This window comes from Plutella xylostella, chromosome 10, assembly GCF_932276165.1.
Source record: "Plutella xylostella chromosome 10, ilPluXylo3.1, whole genome shotgun sequence".
Taxonomy (NCBI): domain Eukaryota; kingdom Metazoa; phylum Arthropoda; class Insecta; order Lepidoptera; family Plutellidae; genus Plutella; species Plutella xylostella.
The window spans coordinates 10,168,810-10,194,871 of NC_063990.1; the positions used below are offsets into that span (position 1 = coordinate 10,168,810).

The window sequence follows — 26,062 nt, forward strand, 5'->3', positions numbered from 1 at the left end:
AGTTAATTTAGCATGAGTCATGTATATGTTACTGTAAAAGCTCGAACTACGGTAAATCCAAAGATTTAAAGGTAAAACCTAAGATTTACCAACTTTTAATGTTAAAAGCCCGAAAGATTTAGCGATTCGCACTTTTACCAACATTCACTTGGTTAATCTTAATATTTACATTAAAAAAATGTATGACTCAGTATTACTCATTGGAGCGGGGGTAGCTCAGTCGGGTAAGCGCCCGCTTCTCACGCCAGAGATGCGGGTTCGAATCCCGGCGCTGACATGTACCAATGAGTTCTTTTAACTTAAGTACAATATATACCATTGCTCTTACGGTGAAGGAAAACATCGTGAGGAAACCTGCATATCTAGATTTAGCACATCTAGGTATGTGAACCCACCAACCCGCAGTGGACCAGCGTGGTGGGAAATGGTCCAAGCCTAGGAAGGCAGTTTAGACCTTGGGGATATGCACAAAGGTTCCACTCGAGACTCGAGAGAGCCAGGTGCAGGTACTTACACCCCCACAGAGAATAGAATAGGTAGGTAGGTAGGAACAGGTAGAACTGGTCCACCGATTTAAAGAATAGTATTACACATTGTTAAAATATATTGATTTAAAGGTTATAAAATGACTAGTTCATAAAAAAATATAAATTCCAAAAGAAAATAATTTAAGTTTTTGATTGTAATACTAAATGAATAATAATCAATCTTTGTTTTATTCCCAAAACCAACTCTTACTAGCTGTCAGTGGTAAAATCTAGCATGTGTATCTACTAAATTCTAATGGTAAAAGCCGAAAAAAATGACCCATTTGCATAAATCCTTACATTTACCAACTCATGTTGGTAAATCCTAAAACTTACTGGTAAATCTTAGGATTTACCGAAGTTTGAGCTTTTCCAGTGACATATAAAATATATCGTATAAAACATACCCAACATTGTTTTCTTCGAAACGTGCATACTCTATAACAGCGCGGAGTGTTTCTAAAGCAACAAGTTACTGGTACTCGTTAAAACACTTCTGTGATCCTGCACTGTAGAGACAACGCCAGCGTCCGCCATTATGTGCAGACAATGTGTATACCTTTGTCACATAATATATTGTTGCTGACGATTTATTCTTCCTCTTAGCTAGTCGGTGGCAAACACTAGCTTATGATTTTGCAGGGTAGTGAAAGGATTGGCGAAGATTAATGCCTGTCGCTGACTACCCAGGGTGTGCCGGACGAAGACTGAACGTATATACAGAGTGATTCTTTCGTAGGTGCATATCCGGAAGTATGTTACAGAGCTCTTCATTCTTCACAACTTTTGTTATAATGAACTTGGGATATAACGGAAAAAAATATATTCCCCATACAAAAATTGGTTGTTTACGTGACACTGTGTTCCCCATACACAGTAGATATTTTTTTCGAGAATATCCTAAGGTCAGTATAACAAAAGTTGGTCAGAATGAAGAGCTCTGTAACATACTTCCGGATATGCAGCTACGAAAGACTCACCCTTTATAATAATATAATTATAAGGAGTATTGCTGTAATATGTTTATCACGCGTGGACGTTTTTTTCGTGCACCCCAGACGGTGTATCAAAATATGTTTTTAAGGTCCTCAACTGAAAGCTGATTCCATAGGCAATGTAATAGTTTTTTGTACTTTACCGGCAGTCCTTACTACAGGTTTTAAAAAAAAAACTATTTAGGATACCATACCACTGACCCCAGATATACAAATAACATGTACTTACGCTCTAGTGCCTACTTTAAGAAACATATTCACATTTTTTTTATTGCTGAATTATTAAAATATGCAGCTTTATTGCAATGGGTCTTAAGCTATATTTCATTTATATCCGATACTTATCGTTAAAGTAAAAATAAATGAATCTATAAACCATATTGTTATTACTATTTTGTATCCCCAATTCTTACAAACAAATCGTAAATTCTTAATAAAATAATCAAATGGTTAACGAGTAAATTTCAAATTTCCCAAAGGCCTGAAGAACGTTGGCCCTAAACTAACTACTAAAAAGTAAAAGTTTAGGTATTAAAAAGTTTTATTTTAAACTTTCGGCTTGACTTTTTAATTGATTGTGACGGGCACTAACTTAATACAATTTGAGCTTTCTCAAATAGGAAGTTAGAAGACATTTTTGTATACAATTTTAAGTACGTATTACAATACTACACTCGCGGCCAATGAAAAGGTTCCAGTGACATAGCACCAAATTACTCCTAAATGCAAAATACTAGCTTAATGAATATTATAATATATTATCTGCAATATTTACGTACATTCAACTAAAACATAAATTTTCTGTTCAAGTTTTAAATTAAAAGTAAAAAAATGTGGCCTTTCGTTATTGTCATTTTGAAAGTGGAAATATTTCAATGCTTGAGCACGTGTCGTAATATATAACACCTCCAAACCAAGGCCAAAACGAGGATTTATAAAAGGTTTCTGTACCTAACTTTGGTCCTGAAAAACGTATTTACCCTTTTACATAGCTTAGAGAGGATCGTAAATCTTCAGGTTAGGTCGTAAATTCTAATACTCACGCCAGACAGTCGGAGTTTTTTTATAAAAAAAAACTCAGATGTAATTTCTTTAAAAAAATATATTTTTCAGTTAGAGTAGTAGTGTTGTGGCGCTCACTCCTCCGAGAGATCAATTCAATTTTTTTTTAAACCTTCAATCTAACATGTTGCTAAAACGGTATGAAAATTTGATGGTCCTGTGCCTTTGCTATTTATAGGAATTATATTTCCCGTGGGAACTCTGAGACAAAAAATAGAGCCGATGTGTTGTTGTGATAGCTATAAATAGATAGGTACTGCTTACAAGTTTCATCTAAATTGATTTAATGGTTTTTGAATGCTCATACACTCACATACTTTTACCTTTATAGAATGTTTTATTATAAAAGCTGAGTAGGCTGCTATGTCACTGAAACTGTTTCTTTGCTCGAGAGTGTATCTACTTTTCAATCTAGTCAAGATTGCGGGAGCGATCGGAAGGTTTTTAAAAACTAATTATTAATTAAAACGAGACACGTCTTAGCAGAAGCGCATGATGAATTGATCTTATATATTCAATGACCAAAATAACTTACGGACTAAACAAGATAATAATTTTCTTACTCTAACTTACTGCTAACAGACCACCACGAAAGTGCAAGGCATGCAAGCCTAGGCACGTACCTGGATTTCTCTAAGGGGTTGAGGGTTCATAACTATCTTGACTAGATAAACAAGGGGTTTTCAGTTTAAGAACACTCTTTTCCCGTACATATTCAAACGTACCGCTTGAACTCACTCAGGGGGTATCATTTGCAACATGTTTGCAACAGGTGATAATTTTTCAACCATTCTTGTCTGACAGCCGACAGCCCCCGTGAAAGCTATGGAACCCTTTTCTCGCGGTATAAAATACTCTGAATTCAGTTGTGGGCAGAAGTATTATACAGAAGTGATCTTTTAAAAAAAAAACCCATCAACATTATACATTTCTAGTTTTTTTTTCTGGGAGAGCTCCCAGAATGTATATAGCTCTTTATTTTGCCTTCTACGTCTTATTAAGTTTTTCTTTATTTTAAGTTGGTGCCTTGTTAGTCACAAAATCCTTATTAATAGAAAATCCCTGAAGCACATTTCTCCACCTAAAGTATGGCCACTCTTAATACCAAATATACTTTCACGTTCCCCTTAGTACGTCTAAGTAGGACCTACTTTGCCTGAAAGTTCAGCATTAGGGTTATGAGCAACAAGTGACATTTCACATTTGAAAGAGGAGGAGGAGCTTGCCAACTTTTACATAATGGAGCCAACAGCTTAGGGTTCCTTTTAAGTTTTAGTTTAAAAACATATTTTTTTTCAATTTACTGGATTACGAAACTAATTAATTTTCAAGCGTATAAAAAGAAAATCGAATTATACAGAAGAAACATACTGTTTAAATAGGTAGGTTATAGTAAACGCAATCAAGCTTATCGTAGCATTGTAACTGATATTAATTTTAGTCCCGCCAAAACTTAAAATTATGGGATTCCATCCCCATAAAAACAAAGCTAAAATTAGAGTCTTTTCAGAATTACTACCATTTTTCTAGCACCTAGAACCTCAGAAGTAAACCAAAGTTGAAATTGAGAGCCTATCAGAGCGCTTGACTAAACTCACGAACCATGCGAACAAGCTACAAAAACTACACGGATTTCGAAACCAAGATACGCCCTTACCCAGCCGGAGATACACTTAAGTTAATATTTTCTCAAAAGTTCGTGCAGATTAAGATGAATATTAGTATCCGCTCCAGATATTTAGCATAAAGCCGGGCTCAGCCGTTCTGTTATTAAGATTGAGAAAGGCACATTCATACAACCTTTTTTGCTTTTATTTTTCGGCTTTGTCCGTACCGAGGTACCGCCAGCATAAATAAACGGACTGGTTTTTATTGAAATGTACGAGCATTTTTCGTTGTGTGTATTAACGCAACGGGAAAATTTTAAGTAGGTATAAAAAAGTTAAACTTTGTGGTGGGTTATAACGAGTGAAGAAGATTTGAAAATAGGAAGATATACAATTATACATGTTGTTGCCAAAGTGGTATAATAAGCCGACGCGACTGGAATAACACTGATAATATTCCACCCATTTAGTATTAGGACCCGGCGGCTGCTTTACTGAGTATTCTGCTATTTTAATGCCTAAAGGAAACCTTGTAATGAATTGTTGTAAAAGTTCTGGAAAAGATTAAAGCATAATTCTAACTAAACTAAACTAATTCGTTTGATGTTTTTCTTCAGGTAAGGCTTCTAGTAATGGTAGAGTTTATAGGTACTTTTTGAATAAGTATAAACTTTACGATTAAATACTACCTACAATAATTTTATTAATACAACAACTGAATAATGTGGATAGGTGCAATGCAACTTTGTTATTTGTGTATGCAGTGGCCACGTAAGAATACTGTGAAATGGGTGAATCGTTTTGAATGCGTTTTATATTGTGAGATTCCCTGTATTGCTTTATCAAAATTGCTTTAGCCGTTCCAGTGCAGTTTTAATCATTTACAGATTTTTTTACTTCCATAAATTTTGTATTATTATTTATTATTATTATAGCCTTTATTTCCCAAATTGAAATAAACGTTTACATAAACATGACATAATTATATATAGACATTTCATGCATCTTAATAATAATTTCAAATCATTTAAATATTTAAATAACATTTCATTAATAAATAATAAATTAATCATTATAAATTTCAACATTATATCAGTATTCATTATAAATACCTTAGTTCTTAATTATATCTACTTATTCATAATTACATTTCATTCATATACCTAACAATAATAACTTCAATTAATAATTAATAATTTATATATATTTCATTCCTTAAATATTATGACTATGTATTTTTCTATCTATTAAATATATAGTTATATAGTTAGATATTTACAATTCTGTGGTTTGGGATGTCCATTGTTGGACGTAGGCCTCCTCCATCCGTCTCCAGTGGTCCCTGTCTGCCGCGAGCCGCGTCCAGGTCCTGCCGGCCAGCTGCACGATGTCGTCCACCCAGCGCCGCCGCGGCCTGCCTCGCCCGCGCCGAGTGTCCCGTACCTGCCAGTGCAGCACCCTTTCGCTCCATCGTCCATCTGTCACTCGTGATATATGGCCAGCCCATCTCCATTTTAAGCTACATGCCATCTCTACTGCGTCTATGAGTTTTGTTTTATGTCTGATGTCCAACGCCTTCACTCTGTCTGTTAGTTTTAAGCCTAACATACTTCTTTCTGCCGATCTTTGGAAAACTTGTAATTTGTTGGTTATTGTTTTTGTAAGAGGCCAGGTCTGCAGCCGTAGAGCAGCGTCGGCAGTACTACAGAGTCGAAGGCTTTCTTTTTTAGTCCTAATGGCAATTTGGATTTGAAGACATCTTTCAACGACCAGTATTTGTTCCACGCTTTCGCTACTCTTCTCTCCACTTCTTTGATGCCCCAGTTTTCCATAGCAATATTTTGACCCAGGTAGACATAGTTTTGGACGTAGTTCACTAGTTTCCCTTGGACAAGTGTGTCTTTTTGTATAGTCGGTCTTTTTTAAATTTTGTATAGTCGGTATTAAATAATACAAACATGGATGAATGAATAAAGCCGTGAAACGAAAATAATGACATTGAAATAGTCGTGGCAATTTGTTTGATTTAAATTCCAATAAACATCGTTAATTCTACAGCCGGGAATATCCGGGCACATCCGGGGTTTCCCACGAATCCAATTAAAATAAATATCATGTTGTACAACTTGTACTGTACTGTGCGTGTACAGTACATGGTATCACAAATAGCTGGGATTCCGGGGATTTTATTGCTAGTTGGCATCCACTGTCGATCATTTATTTAAGCACCAGGCTTCGGGACGGGTTGTATTTATTTAAATAAACATTCGTGCATTTAAGTGGCTTTTGTGTCAAAAGTCTATTTTTGCAACACCCTGTTATAGGAGGCGAGCTTATTAAAATGTAGCGAGACCATTACTGAACATTATACTGTTATTGCTGGGCACACTACAATAATTAAACAATACCTGTACTACCAAAAAAAAACTTTAGACACTGTTTAACAAGCGTTTAAAACGAAATTTGACAGATTTGGTAGGCGTTTGACAGCGCTAAACATCTGTTAAATAGTGTCTTAGTTTTTGTGGTAAGGCCCTACGTTTTCAAGGAACATTGGTGGGAGATGACTTTTCATAAATAATTATTAAATATATAATATTTCTAAACTTAAGTATCTGTGGTGTTGTAGAGAGAAGAATTAGTAACTAATCAGCATGGGCAAAGATGTATGGCTACAAGCAAGTAACTTGAGCACTTTACGCACAAGTTTGGTTTCCGTCGCGTAATGGGAGCAAATATCGTTAGTAGTTTTACAGTTTCAGCGCAGCCTGGGTATCTTGCGATGTGCTAGTAAATATCTAGGGTGTGTTGCAAAAACTAGAGTAAGCCGAAAAAAACCGACACTAAGGGTCATTCTATAAATAACTTTTGAAAATTTGTACCGCAACTTTTGAAAATTTTCAAGTAAAATTATTGAAGTCTATTAAAATTTTGTTGGTCACCTGACTGTCACTGTAACTACTACAATAATCATAGCACAGGCATACAAAGCCGCAGATGTAAAATTTAACAAGTTCATTTTATCGTTGGGGTTAAAAAACGCAAATTAAAGCCTACACAGTATAATTACATGGTCTTATTTCATAATGGTTGAAACTTCTAACTACCCTAATTTTCTACTCAAGACTGCAATTATAAAAATACTGTAATTTCCTTCCATAACATAATTACCTTTTATATTAACTTTAATTACAGGTTTACTCACTGAAATTTATTTCTTCCTTTCATTGAAATTTTTCGGCTGGAGTTTAACAACTCTATTTAATGATAATAACCACATCACAGTGGTGACGATACGTGAGCTTTTGATGGGTAGTTCGGAATTACGAAATACAATCTGATTTATAGGTTCAATTTATACGTAATACATGCAGCCTGACAAATAAAAGTAAAAGACGAATTAGTAAATTTTAAAGATAAAAATGTAAACATAAGATTGAATTTCAAATTCAAAAGTTTTATTCATCGCACAACTACTTTTTTATTATTGTGAATAGCATAGAATTCTACAGGGTGCGGTGTCGCCAACCCCTAGGTAGAGGATTCAAAACACGCCTTGGATGATTGTAACCTCTTGCCGAGGATAACATTCAGAAATAGTGAATGCATATTATGTAAATGTATATGTATATGTACATTCAGAAATAACGCAGGTAATTCGTAAGAGAACACAAGCAACCGATGTCGGTTACTTGTGTTCTCTTGCTCTAGCTCTTATTATCTGCAAACTGAAGTGCCAGACCGAATTTAGACATAATAAAACATAGACAGCTGGTCGGTAGTAGCTACCGATCACACTAGACGGGGCTGCATAAGAAAGGCCCAGGTCAAAATGTTGTGGCGCTCGCTCATGGCCTATGTCCAGTCGAGAACGATTAGGGGCCGATGATGATGTCCACAATAATGAGGATATTAGATTTATCAATCCGGGAGCCGAGTTGCAATCCCCTCACACGCCATCCATTATGGCGGACAGGCGCTGGCGTTTGACTGACGCACGTTTACGCAGGCCCGATTACGTTGAATAATTTACCGACCTCCATTTTCCTATACGCGGGGACAAGCGTATGTCTTGATCCGATTGTGATTTTATTGTTTCGTTTTGTCGGTTTTGTGTAAAGTGCTTGCGGTGTCTAGTATTTATTTTATGAGGAGTAAGTATGTAAAATGTGATGTTAGGGAAGTAACATATGTAATTGTAAGAGCGGTAGTAGCTCAGTCGGGTAAGCGCCCGCTTCTCACGCCAGAGATGCGGGTTCGATCCCGGCGCTGACATGTACCAATGAGTTCTTTTAACTTAAGTACAATGTATACCATCGCTCTTACGGTAAAGGAAAACATCGTGAGGAAACCTGCATATCTAGATCTAGCACATCTAGATATGTGAACCCACCAACCCGCAGTGGACCAGCGTGGTGGGGAAATGGTCCAAGCTTAGGAAGGCAGTTTAGACCTTGGGGATATGCACAAAGGTTCCATTCGAGAGAGCCAGGTGCAGGTACTTACAGCCCCACAGAGAATAGAATAGAATAGAATAGAATAGAATAGAATAGAATAGAATAGAATGGTACCTATATACATTATGGTTAAACAAGCTAAAATGATCGTTGAAAGCTAAAGTTTTTTTCTATGTCACAACGCAATGTTTGGATAATGCAATATATTCATTTAATAGAACCACAGAAACATTAAATAAAAATCAGTTTCACCAAAAAAATGCAGCAGGAGTTATGACATAATACCCTGCTGCATAATACCTGCGAAGGTATGTTCCACAATTTCAAACCTCTTTTTCTTGCTTGCTTCACCGATAAGGAGAACTTGTAAGAACTTTTCAATAGTTTACAAAGAACGAACATTATTCAGTTACAATCTCGACCACACTAACTTAAGTCGCATCTTTATAACTCGTAAATAGTGATGCCAATTGATAAGTAAGCGAGATATAAAAAATACAAATAATATCGAAATGAGTAATACGTAACAATTAATTTTCGTAATAATTATTTTGTAGGCGTATACGCTTACGCTTGTGTGCCGAGAAATCAAACATAATTAAAATTATAAGTATTGTAGGTATCTGTGCTTTGCTTCGGCTTATAAAAATATGATAATAGCTTATAAAAGTTATATCTACTCAAATAAAAGCTAATCTTCTCAAAAGACATACATTAGTACCTACTTTAAGACGCTTGCTGATGCGCTCCAAGTCTTAAACAAATAATCTCTGTAACAGTGTACACTACAAGAGCACAGGTGAGCCTAGTAAACTAATAGTGGAGGCTGTTTGCTGAGCCTGAGTCAATATGTCTCCGATGGTACGGAACAAACAACCTGAGACAAGGGGACAAGACAGGCTGCAGCCTGGGAGAGAAGCGAAGAACTATCCCGCAATTTCTTTATTTTCACTTGAGCTCATATTCGCGATACTCGTATCATTATATAAAAAAGAGATTTGGTAAAAAACATCAAAATATTATTTCAGTAAGTAAACTTTTTTTGAAATAACACATTTAGAGGGTCTAAATTATTTTTTTCCCCTAAAAAGTAGTAAGATTTTAAATGAATTAAAAAAAAGGTTTCTTCAGTGGCCGATAATTAACACAAAGCGGGTAACATCTGGCTATTCTCCTTGGCAAATTATATAATATCGTTACGTATAAACAAGGATCGCTATGTATAATGTCTTATCTTAACAGAACATTATACAGCCATAAGTTACATAACAGAGCTTCAGGCGCAATATCATTTTACGGGGCTTATACAGAATCTAACCTATAATTTTAGAAGCTTGCCTGCTAATTTGTAAATGACGGATAATCCGACGACTACAGCACAAATTGGTTTAGATTAATCAAGTGCATTGTAATTAACTAAAATCGTTTGTGAAGCGCTCCATTGAAATGCTAACATTACATTTACAGTCTCGGTGTTCAGTAATAACTAAATAGCTTATAATTAATTAATAATGACTACAATGAGTATATCTTAGATGAATATCTCTTCAGTCAATTATTCACTAGGTGGAAAATATTCGACGATGGTTGAACAGAGCTACCATTTTCAAACCGCTCACTCCACCTATTTTATGTGCCCACTTAAATATTATATAAATGCTTTATACATCAATATGATATGGGACCTACTCGTATGTCACCATGAACCTGTTAAAATGATAACGTCTCCCGTTTTCGCCCAGGGTAATTGATACATAAGAATATTTTTGTTCAGAGTATATACTATAAATGGTAAAGGTAAGTTGAATCCCAATAGCAAACAGTAACCTGTCATATAAAGAACTCACGTTACCAGTTCGCTCAGGGTGTACATTAAATGGTTCACGTTTTGCATCGTGGGCGCTTTCCTGTAATTTCTCGCGCCACGGTAATCCGCTCTGTGGGGTTAATCTATCTTCACAAAATACGAACAGTCGAGAGCTGTCATACAATCGGTACATTTTGCGAAATAGAGTCGTGGTTAGCTCAACGACGAAAGAAACTTCGTTCTTTGCAAGATAGAGTGGCCCCCTGAGGCGCGAGTCTTGAGAAACCAATTTCGACACGATCAATATCCGATAGCTCCCACTTGAGACGGGACGATTCCTACAGGTCTAAGACTAAAGTTTAAGCCAAATTTGAGTACGTAGTTAAGAACTTGTAGATTATTTTTTGAATGATTAAAACCGGAGAGTGTCTTGAAAAGATATTACAAAATGTACCAAAATACTCTTTATGGGAACGTAGTTTGCTTGTGACATTGTTAGCGGTCCATTGTTGTTCTCTATTAAAAGTAATCGGGAGAAAGTTTTTAGCTACAACATACCTAAAAAACGTCTGAACGAAAATGGATGTTGCCTTGCTGGGGTCACTCTTATTAAACGTTACGAAGTACGAAAGAACCACGACCTTATCTCGTTTCATTAAACTACCAATTGCATTATAGCAGGTCTTATTGGTCCGTTTTTTCAAGATAGAGTAGCCCCGAGCCGGGCGCTGCAGGGTGTTGGTATCGCGATGGAAATCTGCAGCTTATTCTCTGATCGAGATAGAGCACTCTATTTCAAATAATTTCAGTTTCAGCAAAGGAAATATTTCGTTAGGGTAATCTGGAAAAATACGGTGTGAATTTCAGTTTTATGTGCAGTGGATTTTTGGACTAAAACATCATGTTATTATACAGGCGGTCCCAAAAGTTCACGTCATACACCTTAGAGGTCTGATAGGCCAGCTTAAGTGTGACAAGAATATTGCAATATGACCTTAGTAAAAAGTCGATAGTTTTCGAAATATTGAAACCGGTACGAAATTCCATATTGCATTTTTTTATGTTGCGTGGTCATCATGCTCTCACTGTCACAGTACTTAGAAGAAACTCAAGAAACTTACATACTTTCAAATTATAACGTAGACGCCATAACGCCAGACGTATTCTTACCTGAAATAATAATAATAAGTCAATATTTCACCAGCTACAACCAAAATAAATATATTTAACACGTAGAGAGAAAGAAGAAAGATAAAATTGTATTTAAGTATTTCGGAAGTCTGAGCTGGCAAGGTATTTAAATTGTGACCCCAAGAACAGATGCTATATTCGGGGCATATCCTACATTCAGAATCCTTATACATAATCATTATATAGTTAGGTACGTACAGATTAAATTACATAATCACCGAACTTAATAGGTAGAAGGGTCTTGTAATACACTCACGGGCAATATTTTGTACAAATTTTAAATTAAGTGTAAAAAATTGGATTCGTTTGGTGTCGGCATATTGTGAGTGGAACTTTTTCATTGCCCGTGAGTGTATTATAAAACAAAATTGTTGCAAAGCTAGACTATTATTAAAACACGTGTTTACACGACAGTAAAACGTCCCAATACCGCTAGTTAGCACCATCTGTACCGCACGTATCTAATCTAGAACTTGGATTCACAAACTTCACTAACTACCTAGGACTTTCTTTTTCTAAGATTTCTTTGGAACGTGAACAAAGAACGTTATTGTAATTTGTACCTTTTGCAGAAAGTTATTAGGAATGTTTCCGAATACCTTCTTTCATTAGCGCCATTAATCGTTGCGTAGGCGTATTACATTTCTTTATTAAACTTCTTGTCTTGATTATAAAACTTTTAATTGTATCCAAAATGTTTGTTGTTCTAATATAGGGGTCCGATTTCGCTTGCCGCACGTGTATAAATCATTGTATAAGTCATTTGGCCTATGAATGATTGTGATTGGTTTAGTAAACTAATTAAATTTAGGTACATCATTAAAGTACGATAAGCCTCTAAAGATGGCGTAATAAAATTACAGGTAAATTTAGCTTTACTAAATTGAATAGGAGTACAACAGTAAAATTTCCCCGAAATACCCCGGACCGCCCACCGGAAATGAAACAGCATATTCTTTACAAAAGCAGACAGAGATGAAAACTTTTTCGATCGACCTCGTAAACGTGCTATCAGATGGCACAACACAACGCCACAAAGTTGCTCCTCCAAGTTATTATCTGGCCATTCTCTGAACACCTAGATCTGCAATTCTGTAGCTTTAATAGTTTCGACGCGATGACGTCACAGCTACAGCTAGTGCCTCGCCACTCGGCGGCCGACGATCGCTAAATAGATTATTCATTTACTCTGAACTCGCTTTTGAACTCAACTTGTCTTTGTTGGATAAACTTCGTTATGTGATTGAATAGCGAAGTAGCACAGCACTATTTATTGATTCACCGAGCGGTGATCGGAGCGCGGGAAATTAAATCGCCACAGTCACGTCCCGGGACGGAATTTGTTATCATGGACATCGAGGAAAATAACTGCTGTCAGACTATGCAACTATATTTATTCTATTGCCGACGTTGTTTTATGAATTAGATAATTTGGATAAGTACTTAGTCTATAATTACAGTTGATTTCAGTCTCATCCTACGCTGAACTAGCCTGAAAGTTTGCTCCTGATTATAGTAATGAAATCGGTTATTGTTTCTTTGAAAACTCTGCCAACTACCTACATAATAATTATTTTTTAGAATGAATGCTTATTTTCCTTGAGACTGTGTACTGTGTAAATTCATGACATTAGTTAATGATTTAAAAGATTTGAAAGAAAAAAATAAATCTAAACAATCACTACACAAACACCGTCATTTGGCGCCCTAATCCCCAATCCATCTTGCCCACGCAACGATTATTTAAATCCCAAAGTCCAATCAAAACAATCCCTAAGAGGTTCGAAAACAATCCTTCACCGTCGGCATTACAAAAGCGATCCGCTCAGCGCCAGCGTAGGCTAATCCGACAAAGCGCAGGCCACAATACGTACCGGGCGAGCACACACCTCGGGGTCCGGGGCTGGACTGCGCCGGGCTGCCCCGGCCTGCCCCGGACTAAGCCATGCACACTTCGGGAGGTTTACTACGGTTCTACGACTACAATGTACCTACGGTCAGCTGCATAAGTAGCTATACACTTCTGTACCTTGTCAAACTGACGAATCAGAGTTTAGATTGACAAATTACAAAAGTTTATATCTACTTATGCAGGTGACTGTATCTGGAGATACTTTAGATTAACAAAAAAATATCGAACCAGAGGTATGTTGTGCACCCAAGTCCGCGTTGTTCTATGGTTTAATACGATGAGATAGAGCTGTGTTTTGACTGCACTTGACTACTATTGCTGTGCAGTAGAGGCTCACTATTTAATTAACCAGCCAAATTCCCATTAAAATACTATTTAGTAACTGATATATAAAAATAAAATAGCCATATAAAAGTTCAACCGCAAGAATATAAAGCATTTTTCATCTAACGGCACTTCTATAGTTTGGAAAGTTTAGAGCCATCAGTTCCACATGTTCATCGGAGTGACCGCCCTGCCGAAGAATCCCTAGAGGTCAGGCACTGGATATCGCCGAGTGCGCTGAAGCATTCAGGATTCAGGATAAAGAGTGCACCCGTCGGGCCGTTTCGTGACGGACCGGGCCCATTCACTGCCAGCTAATATAGAGCCGAGCAACGGCTAATATTGCACTTTGAGTCTTACAGTGAAACGGAATTTTCACGGTATCTGTACAATAAGAAAGGGTATAGAAACTGTACTTACAAGAATTCTGTTTTTGACCTTATTTCGTGCACCTCTCACAATGTCTGATGCATACTGTGTACAGTTTTTTTTTTCACAATAATGCTGTGTGGTCAGTGTGTTAGCAACGTATCGGTTTAGTATTCCTAGTGTCAATGATAAGTTAATTTGCAACGTACGCTCGCCTTGTAGGAAGTGTAATATGTAGTTTGACTACTAGGAAAAGAATCGCGACCTAACTAATTCATGATACACGAACTAAGCTTGATAATTTGTTACCCAATTAATTAAAACCAGCAAAGTCAACATAGTTTGCTGGCACGAAATCATAAAAGTTCCCCAGTAAAAACTTGCTGGCAATGTTGCCTGAAGATGATAGATAATGCAATTCTCCTTGCAAGTATATTACCTCTGGGAGGCTGCATGGCTGCACGAAGTCTCTCAACGAGGATTGTTTGATCTAGTCGGTTGAACGTTTGTTTGTGACACCGAGACTTGCGTAATATGAAACAGATATAAAGCTATTTGCACTGGGAATAACAAATGAAACATACTTCTCAAAGGAGAAAGATGATTTTCTATACAGTGACATGCGTGCGTATAAACTAGACGTAACTCAGAAATGAAAAAGCCAATATTGTTAAGACATAATAGAAATTGTTCGAAGTCATCATCAAAATCGGTTTTTCCTTTCTGGAGTTATACATTTATCTTAGTAGGTATTTTTTATAGCAGTATTTCCAGTTCAATTTAAATAAATTTCACTTAAATAAATCTAGTACCTACGTGTGTATAAGATTTCAATTTCCTCTGAAATTACAGGTTTAAGTTAGAAACTCGGTTTGCGCAGCGAGTTCCTGGAAGAATCCAGAACTTTCCACGTTAACCTCGTATTGCTTCTCTTAGCAAAACCACAAAAGGGTATTAACATTCCTTCCAGATCTTTCCTCTGTGTTAGGTATTACTCGGTAATGTATAGGTATGCTCATTTTCCGTAATTATACTTGAATAAATTATAATAAGTCGCATGCAAAATAATTCTAAATGGCGACTGTATTTACACATTCAGAGAGCAAAAGATATATCTTTTGCTGACCGCACGTGTAAGTTTGTACAGTTTTATCATGCACTACACACTTCACCATACAAATTAGAAGTCGTCTCGAGCTGGGACGGTCCAAAATGTTCTCGCAATAAACTCCATAGTGTACCAAAAAGCTTTGTAAATGAAAAGCAATGGTCACTACGGAGAACAGACCTATAGTAATGACCTATACGGTTCTCGTCTGGTTTAAATAACTATGCAATAAATTCAGGGAATTTCAATAAATCATGAGGTATTGTTGAAATTCAATGCATTGTGCTCAGTAAATCAGTGGCTAGCAGAATTTCAAATAAATCTACGTACCTTACCCACGTCTTCGTTATCGTTGCGAAAGAAATCTGTTTTTTTTTATTAAAAACCTCAATTTGTATGGATGAAAAATATAAAAGAGATTAACTAGGTACCGGCTTTTATATATTTTAGTCAGGGCAGGTTCGAGGGTCAGCGATGAACGCCATAAATTTTAATAGTTTGGCCTCCGCACCCCTGTTATATTCAGAGGGTACCGACAAGGTAATACAAATAAATGAGTTTTAGCATTAAAATCTTATGTTATGAGAATAGCTATTAGGTTTTTTAAAAGCATAGTCATCCTGAAATCTTTATTTCTCTATTTATCAGATTTTTTCATAATTAACATAATTATTTATGCCTTTTCAGTAATTGATTGTTAAAATTTATCTACTAACCTAACCTTATGTTTAGTTTAACTCCAAATAGGTATTTATTTTATTACTTTAAAATATGATTCAGTTACTTGCATTAAGAATATATTTTTTTATAATCTGTAAGTATACCCAAAACAGTAGCTGCGAAACCAAATATGAAGATTAACTGAATACATTTCAAAACAACAGTCGAAGAAGCCGGGTACCGTATAGATAAAACCCGTGATAAGGCACAGCTTTCGCTAGAAATGGCCTGTAATCTAATAAAGCCAGGCAGTTTTCTTACAAAATGGCTACGTTTACCTTGGGCTGGATTAATCTCACCCACAAGGGATCAATATTTGAATGGAAATTGAAGTAGCTCTGTTGGCGAAAGCAGAATGCTGCTACTGTGGAATATTACGAGTATTTTCGTTCTAATTTTTTGCATTTGTTTCCGTATTTCTGCATTTTACAGGCGGGTTTTAAGATGCTCTTTTGTAACTGAACATTTACTTATCTTCACTGAGCTTATTTCACTTTATAAATAAGAAAAATATACATAGGTAAAAGCTTTTTCTTATGTATCCACAAATATTCCAAGATCAGCCCATCAGCAATTTTGCTTCCCCTACGCAACAACGCAACGTAAACGGATATTTCCCAGCACACAACACAGTAAACACAAGAAAGCCACACACGGCTCGTCTAATATTTATTTACGCTTTCGAGTCGGTGTCGAGCAAACTATACAAAGTTTGCGGAAGATGCTCGCACGTTCGAAAGACAATGTGTTGCGAAAGTCTTAGGGTGGCGTTTTATTCTTCTGTCGGGTCGGCTGACGGCTCATTACTGGAACACGGGTTACTTTAGATTCACAAAAAACTGGCGAAAGATAGGTGCTACTGCTATGTAAAGCGGCGGTAGCTCAGTCAGGTAAGTGCCTACTTCTCACGCAAGAAATGCGACGGTGCTGACATGCACCAATGAGTTCTTTGGTATTTCAGTACACTAGTATACCATCGCTCTTACGGCGAAGGAATAAATCGTGAGGAAACCTGCACATCTAGGTATAGCACATCCATATAATGAGAACCCACCAAGCCGCAGTAGACCAGCGTAGAACCTTAGATATATGCACAAAGGGTCCATTCGAGAGAGCCAGGTGCAGGTACTGACACCGCTCCAGAGAATAGAATAGAGGTGCTATGCAAGCGGTACGTGTACAACGAGATAGAATGGTAGTTGCCGCAGCAGCGCTCTGAAACTTTGTTTTCCGTAAGTTAGAGTGAACCCTCAACGCGCTAGAGCGAGGTGTGTTGTATTCTTAAATAAAGGTAGTTACTGCACCAAGTTCTTAGTTTGCTTCCTTATGTATACATGATGTTGCGAAAGTTGTATAACCATATATTTTACATTTTATAAAGAAGGAAGAATCAAAAAGATTCTTCGCTTATAATATTAATACGCTTCAACAGATTTAATTGCTCTTCCTCTCATTCAATTGAATAAAGTTCTTTGCTTTCTTAATAGCATTTTTCCTATTTACACAACGATGCAAAAAGAACAAGCTGCTAAGGGTGGAAACTGCAACTGTAAAATTTACAAGCTAGCGCTGAAACCTGAAAGTAATGTTACAGAAGTTAGAATCGCTCCAGCAAGTTTCGCATTATAACTTCGTTGTACTCCGGAACTGGGTTGTGTGGCTACAATTGCTGAATTACTTAGGTATTTCATGCTGAAACAGAGGTACAGTTGACTGACGAATCGCCGTTGATTCATTGAAAACATTCACGGTGGCTAGTATTGCTAGTTAGACAAGGTTCCTATAAAAAGTGCAACCCATTTGGTTCTGTTTTTAGTTATTTTCTATGGTATTCTTTAATAATGTTGCCAGTCACCCATATACTTTTAAATGTAGCTATTGATACATAATAAAATATATAAAATAATGAACTCAAACAATAATGATAAAAGTACCCTTACTGTGCTAGAGACATCGGCTAAAAAGCTACATAGGTATATCTAGCTAATCAATCCACATGGACAAAGGTGTACAACAACGTACGTGTAATGTATTAATTGAGCAATTTACCTCACAACCCTTGACAGTTGGCCCCAGTTATGTCAGCCCAGTTCTGGCCGGTAATTGGCCAGATTAGTCCACCGGAGACCTGGTATCGACCCGTCTATGCGGATTTATTTATGTTTCTTAGCGTGCGGCTTCAGTGGTTTATGGTGCCACAAACTGACCTAGCCCGGGTGATATATTATTGTGTACAAATATAACCTCAAAATCAATCCCGTTTTAGATGCCCAATTTTTATGTGTAGTTCAAACAGATTGTGACTTTATGTATCAGAAATATTGAAACCCCATTCATATCTTATTATTTTTTACGGATGGTTTTCAAAGACCATTTAGAGGTTTATTTATCAAAGTAACGAGCTTATTTCTTTTTCTTGTTGAAGTTTCTTTGTACTTTGATGAGGTACTTAATTAAGCAAGTGCAGCAGCCTTATCCAGGCATATAATCTTTACAATAACTACGTCCACACTCTAGGCAGTCAGCGACTGATGGTAAATACGCCCGGCTAATCTATTAAACCTTAATCCATCACTAGTTTTAGTCACACGCTAACAAATACAAGAAGAATAAGGGCTTTAGTTAGGTACAGATACGATGCTTTAGTGAAGAGTTTCCGACAGTGTCAAACACAGTCCGATTGTCGGCTCATCAGCACACGCCGACACTACAGCGAAACCTAATACATTAGCGGGAACAAACGAGGCCTAAGTACATTATACGCAGTCATGTCACACGTCATGAGGTTTAGCCGCCTACGAGAATACACTGCGATTCCGGGACGTATTCTAGTATTTTAACTTTTGAGCGATAAAGGAGAGTGTTATAAGTTTCTCATAAAAGGGAAGATTATTGGCTGGTCTTTGGCGTCTGTAAGAGCGATGTTACACGCGTTCGTGACTGAGGTCACCAATACTAAGGGCCAGCTGAAAACCAGCGCTGTGACCTCTTTAGCCACAGCACATGCAGAGCTGGTGCCGATTTGACTCTCTGGACAGTAACCTAGTTTGTTTGTTTGTACTAAGTATGTTGTATTGTTATTATGTATTCCTGTATTGTATTTTTTTTGTTGTATTCTTTTTATTTTCTTTTTTTCTGTTTTTGTTGTTCATTGTGTCAAATAAATGTTTTATTTCTTTCTTCTTTCTCTCTTTACACGGGTGTTGTGTATGGATTTCGTTGACAGGGTTAAAACATTGAGGATACATTGCTGCGGTGAGTCACCGCAACGCCGCATTGTTTTTCATATATTTTTCAGAGTCATGTGTGTGAATGGTAAAGAACGTAACGCACACACAACGCTCATTGATGCCGGTCGCAGATAGAGGAAGAACTTGTAAAATAATGAATGTGTTTAATATTTATTGTTCACGTGAATGACAAGTAAAAAATCGTTCAAGTGCAAATAAAGTCATCGCGAATGATGTCAGAATTAGTCGCCGAACCAGACCAGCAGCAAGCTAGAGGAATATCGATCTTGTCTTTGAGACTGGTGTAAATTCGAATTAGCCTGAAAATAGATTCTACTAAAAGCATTTTCTAACAGTGAACCTACGTGAGGTACAGGAAAACTAGTAGGTAATAATAATTGTGTTGTGAAAAATGAGCTGCTGATTAAATAGGTTAAGGTAAAGTAAATACAAACCCATCACTAATGAGTTCAATTCAATATTATTATGAGCAAATTGTAAAGGAAAAATCAAGCCAGCAATACCATTTAAAAAAATTGCATAACAATCTTCATTTCCATAACAGCTTTAAGGGTCACGCGAACGCTTTTGAAAGTGCTCGCTAAAGCACTGAAAGCTTTCTTGCCTGAATTTACATGAGCCTTCACATGCTAGAACTTTTTAACCTCAAACAAAAGAGGGGAGTTATAAGTTTTACGTTTTTCCTTGGACTTAGAAGTTACTGATTATCAGTTTTAGGTACCTAAGTACTATATGTACTTATATAACAAAAATATTCATTTTTAATTAAAAACTACCAACTAAACACTATGAGATTTTATAAAGTCATACATTAAATTGAAAAAACAAACTATTACCTACTTTTCAGTTTTAATTGATGAATAATAATGGCCTACAAATATCATCTTACCAAAAACTATTTTATGTAGGTATTTATACTTAAGTACTTTTAGTTTTTTCAACGTTCTCCAACACAAGTATATAACTACTAAGTACCATTTTATTTTTTCCAACCCCGCTGTGACCCCAAGTATTTCCACACGAGTCGAGGCGAGAAAATGTTCTCCCTACGTGCTCCGAATATTGCCATCCCAGTTCTCTCTGTATTATCCTTCTTTATAATCTCATTATGGTATAAAAAATCCCGAGTCTGACTGTACGTTATTGCGCGCGGAAATTGCACGGGAAAATACATTAAGCTGAGAGTGGTTAGTATTCATTAAAAGTGTTCAATATTGCTTGAACGACAGGAAAATACTTACATTTTTTACAGTATGAATGCGATACAGTACAACTGTCGGTCTTATTGTTGAGACCGGTTTCTTCCAGTGTAGGGGTTATCTAAGTATAAAAAGTGAGGTACTTTAGGCTTGACTTTAGAGTTTTAATGTAACTTGAACGCTCTCACGAGACATAAGAAACATGCAGAAATTCAAAACAGCATTACTCATCAAATCAAACTGATATTAAATTTATAGGGCCTTACCACAAAAACTTAGACACTATTTAACAGGTGTTTAGCGCTGTCAAACGCCTACAAAATCTGTCAAATTTCGTTTTAAACACTATTTAAACAGTGTTTAAAGTATTTGTGGTAGCACAGATAATCTCGGCATGTATATGTAGAAAAGTGTTAAAAAAACACTGCATTTTATTCATTAATATCCATGCGAAAACATTTCACCTATAACACGAAGCTCGTGAGCGAATATTAGCAGGGTATTGAAAAAGTGGTATATAGTGCCACAAACTTATCTGTTCCGGTGAGAGCGAACTAAATTGGTCCATACCTCATTACTTACTAAATGAATTTCATATTGACATAGATTATATGGACCAATTTAGTTCGCTCTCACCGGAACAGATAAGTTTGTGGCACTATACCTACATACATATAGCAACTCTCATGACTCTGGTGACTAGTGTCAACTTGACAGCACTTTCGAACACTTTTTACCTATCGAATTGACAGTTGTCGCACTCGCATTCGATTCTATACGTTAGCTGTGTTTTTCGTGATCGCCCTGCTGCACCTGGCTCTTTGTGCATATCCCCAAGGTCTAAACTGCCTTCCTAAGCTTGGACCATTTCCCACACTGCGGGTTGGTGGGTTGACATAATATATCTAGATGTGCTAAATGTGCGATGTGTGACTCTGGTGATCATTCTGTACAACTTTTGTTCTACAGTTTTTGAACATTCCCCTTTTGCGACACCCTGTACATCTAAATGCATCATAACCGCAGAGAAACCAGAGCACTGAAGGGGCAGTTAACTCTTACGTGTATCATGAAAACACGTCACCGGCTGGAGGTTAGCTAAATTGAACGTCGTCGCCATCACCGCACCCCGGGGTCGATCTAGCTTACGGAAAAAGTTTCGGATCACTGCCTGTGTTCGTTTTTTTAAGCCATAGGTAATATTACCCCGAGTGTTCTTAGGTATATTTTATCAAATCGTCTCAGCCATTAAAAGTTATGCGACTAGTATTGAATGACGGAAGTTTTTAACTTTTGTTAGGTTATTGTAATTGTACGGTCATGTGCAGAGAAACCTGACCCCCGTCTCATAGCAACAATATGCTTCTGAGAGGGGTCAGATTTCTCTGCCTTATACGGTACACCACGTTTGTAAGTTGTTTGGTATTTTTCAGAATGTGGAAACAATAATTAAGTATTTATGATTTCTTGTTCATTTCAAATTGAAATTTTCAATATAAAGTAACCAATTTAAGTTAATTAAAAAAAAATCAATCATTTAAACGTACCAATACCATGACAACGCTCGTAACGTAATTTTTTTGTCAATCTAGAATAACCCCTCGGGCCCGCTCCAGTGCGCTCTACCCTATCCCGCATAGAGCATGGAAAATGTGCAGATAATATGAACTGACAGGCGAATCATTTGAAACTTTACGTATTCGACTTGAATTCCATTCTCTTTTAGAAGATGGAAAAGCTTCATGCTCTTTTTAAGTAATTCATACGATTGTTGTCAGTCTGAAGTCAGAATAGTAACGTATTAAAATATCAACTTACGATACCGTTATCGTTGCTCTGACGATATCCGAACACAGCAACTACGAATTAATCCAACTACAGCCTTTTCCATGTAAATCTGCCAAGCTATTACCTTAAGTTTCTCCCACTGTGTACATTACAGCACCTCAGAAAGCTGAGGTTCCCCGAGGTGATTTATCGCGCTACATGCAAATGTGAATATACTGTGTAAAACGAACAGGTTATTTGCTAAACTACCCCTCCCTCCCCTCCCCGCCCCGTGCCCCCCTCCATTACCACACTCTGATTGTAGCGAGGAGGCGAGGAGCCACACTACGGCCTGAGTGTCGATGGGAACTCTATGGAATACGATTTCAGCGATTAGCTGCTACGTGAAAGTATCATTTTAGGCTCATCACCTATACGTAGACTTTGCCAGAGATTTTGATGAGATCACCGAGTTTTAAGGCCGGCCGGTTGTTCCCAATTAAAAATAAGAATTGGTTGTTAGTTATTCCTTGAAGATGATACATATTATCTTTATTATTATTTTCAAAACTAGATGATGTCCTGAAGTCTAAGATCCCACAATGCCTGAAGACCAAGGTGTTTAACCAATGTGTCTTGCCCACACTAACATACGGTGCCGAAACATGGACGCTGACCAAGGAAACTGTGCACCGAATCAGAGTTGCACAGAGAGCTATGGAGCGAGCCATGTTAGGCATTTCGCTTAGAGACCGTATTCCCAACGTGGCAACGTGGTGATCCGCAAAAGGACCAAAGTGTTCGACTTCGGTATGCGGGTCGCCGAACTGAAATGGGAGTGAGCGGGACACTTGGCTCGTCGGGAGGACGGAAGGTGGACAAAGGCGGTCACAGAATGGTGGCCTAGAGATGGACGAAGAGCGGTTGGCAGACCACCTGCTAGATGGTCCGATGACATCTGCAAGGTTGCAGGGAAGCAGTGGATCAGAGCGGCACAGGACCGGAAGAATTGGCGTACAAATAAGGAGGCCTATACCCAACAGTGGGCGATAGAAGGCTGATGATGATGATGATACATATTAGCTCTTAAACACCGGGCAGTAATGTATTTTTGTATTGTTAATTTTTTATGTATTTGATATTTTAATATTTCTTTACTTCTTATTACTTCTGTGTGTTCGAAAAAACTATTTTCTTTCTTGCTTTCTTTCCTTTATGATAATAGAGTATGATTTCAACTTACTCATTCCCAGATACATAAATTAGAAATCAAATCAAACAAAGCAATCTGAATCGGAACAGCAGAAGCAAGCGCACAAAAGCCAGACTCACATAACCGAAAGGGTAATTGATACAATTACTAGGGTTCCTTTGTTGATATATGAGAAACCAGTCATAGATCTGTCTGTAGGTACAGGCAAATTAAGCATAAATGACAAACGAGACGCCACCCCTGTACGCTCCGATGCACATTACCCTTCTAGGTACAGGTGGCTCAATTAATACATACGTGATTGTCTGGATGTTATTCTACACAGGTATCCAGGCTAGGTTTGGCATTTGGTTGCCTAGGCGGCAGTTTAGAAATTTGAATGATCATGCATACAGGGGCTCATAAGCTTCAGTAGGTACTACGAAATAAAACGTAATCTTAAAGATTGTAAAGGAATTATAATTTATCACACATAAAATCTACTTTTAGAGTGGCTGTGGAAACCTTTTTTTACAGAAGGCAAATTTAAGACTTGCCAGGGCACAAAAGTTTTAGTGCCAAAAAAATCTAATCAATGTCAATACTCCCATTTTTCCACTAAAATCTTGTGATATGAAATATTTCTTCATCGGACTGTACTTCCACCCACATATACGTAACTAGTTTTCGGTATAAACCGGAATATTCCGGTACGAGCCGCCATCTCCCAACTACAGAATTTAACGAGCTTTTATAAAATTCACACCAGAGCTTTGGATCCGTGTGAGGAATTCTGGGGAAATTGCATTTTGCGGTCGCATGCGAGCCTGGCGGGGCTGCCACTTATTGTGTCAACAGTGGAATGATCGTATATGCACCTAAAGATTTCCAGGAAGAAATCGTTAAGACGATCTAGTCACTTTATTCATCTCTATGTTGATTTTATAGCTACGTTGTCTAATTGACTTCATAATGCTAAGGAAACTGAAAACGATGTGCATAGTGAACAAGTATTTGTAGAGCAAAAAGTGAGACTTGAAATTTACCTACATAGTCTACTCTAGTGTAGTCTTTTCTAGCAAAATTCACGCTTAGCGAATTCCTTCCTTATTTCCGTCGTGAATATTCCCAGCTTCTAAAATACTATCTCTAAGGGATTAGTATTCAGATGATAATATATTTTTCTGTTAGTTATTTAGTAAACTATTACCTTAGTGAGACTAGAGTGCAGGACCGCAGCTGCATTTTTCTCAAGTTTCTAACTTTATTCAGAATGTCAGCTTCAACGTGCGATGTAAGCGACATATTCACCGGAGAGAGAAATTACTACAAGATTAATGTGAAAGAGAATGCATAAAATGGTATCCATAGAGTATTTTATGAGACAAAATGATTTATCTCTCCAACCCTAACCACTATCACTCCAAGACATCAAAGCTTAACTTGTAGATTATTCTAGAAGCATTAATTACGTCTTTGTACACAAATTTATGTTCTCTTAGATGTCTACTAGTGCAAGAATGGTCCAGTTAGATTAGATTCAGTTGCTGTTTTCCCAGGGTGCGCTTGAAGCATAAGGAAAAAGAGACACTTCACTCGATGAGGTTTCCTTATGCACCCCAGTATTTAAATAGGTATTCAAATGTGTTTTTTTAATTAATAAAAAAGACGAGAAAAGTAATGTCTGCTAGTAAAAAAATACATTTATAACTAACTATAAAATAAACTAAGATTTTAATGTTATGAAAACGCCACTCAAAAAAATTATAAAAATATATTTACTAGCAACTTAAGTCCCAATATCGCCATAGTGGATTAGAGCATAACCAGTGATTATTGGTTGACTTTTGACACATCTGTCTTCATTTAATATTGAGATGACGTATAATTGATCAACTAATACCTGGTTACGATCTAACCGACTATGGCGAAATTGGAGCTTGGGTAGCATAAATAGTAGTATTTACAAAATTTTACAACTTAGCTGACGATGACACTGCAAGCAAAATCAAACTTTAATGTTACGTAGTGACGTAACAAAATTAACCGACCATGACGGGCATTCCGACGCAAATTCACCTGCACGTAAATTGTGGTCAGATGTCGGCTGCCGGCACTTTGTACAAGTGCCAATATACTCCACTATGTGGCACCTGTGACCTCTGTATCACTACAATACCATTAGACATCTGCAGAATTTACATGATTTGGAAACAATCAATCAAAATATAAATTAATACTCTGTTATTGTTTTAGGTTTACCTCCGTATTTATAGAATTTGTTAAAGGGTGGAAAGGACTAGGATAATTTCAAAAAATAGGCAAAAAATTATGAAATGAAAGAGCAAAAAAATCACTAAAAACACATGAGATGAAATGTTTGACGCTTTGCAAGGCTTTTGAAAACTAACATTCAGCTGGTTTTATGAATACGGCCAGGGTTAGAGTACTTAGAATAGATGCACGAAAATTTCACGTAAGTCTTTAGTTGAATCATACAGTGTATCTTAATATGAATATCCATTCGAAATACATAAAGTATTACAAACAGGTTCCATTTACGTTCTTTTTATT

At 36.9% G+C, this 26,062-nt stretch overlaps 1 protein-coding gene across 2 annotated transcripts in view; it reads right to left on the reverse strand.

Annotated features, from left to right (window-relative positions):
* Window positions 1-26,062, reverse strand: part of LOC105380240 (insulin-like growth factor-binding protein complex acid labile subunit) — an 81,408-nt gene that overhangs the window by 38,539 nt on the left and 16,807 nt on the right. The gene's annotated exons all lie outside the window — the stretch shown is intronic.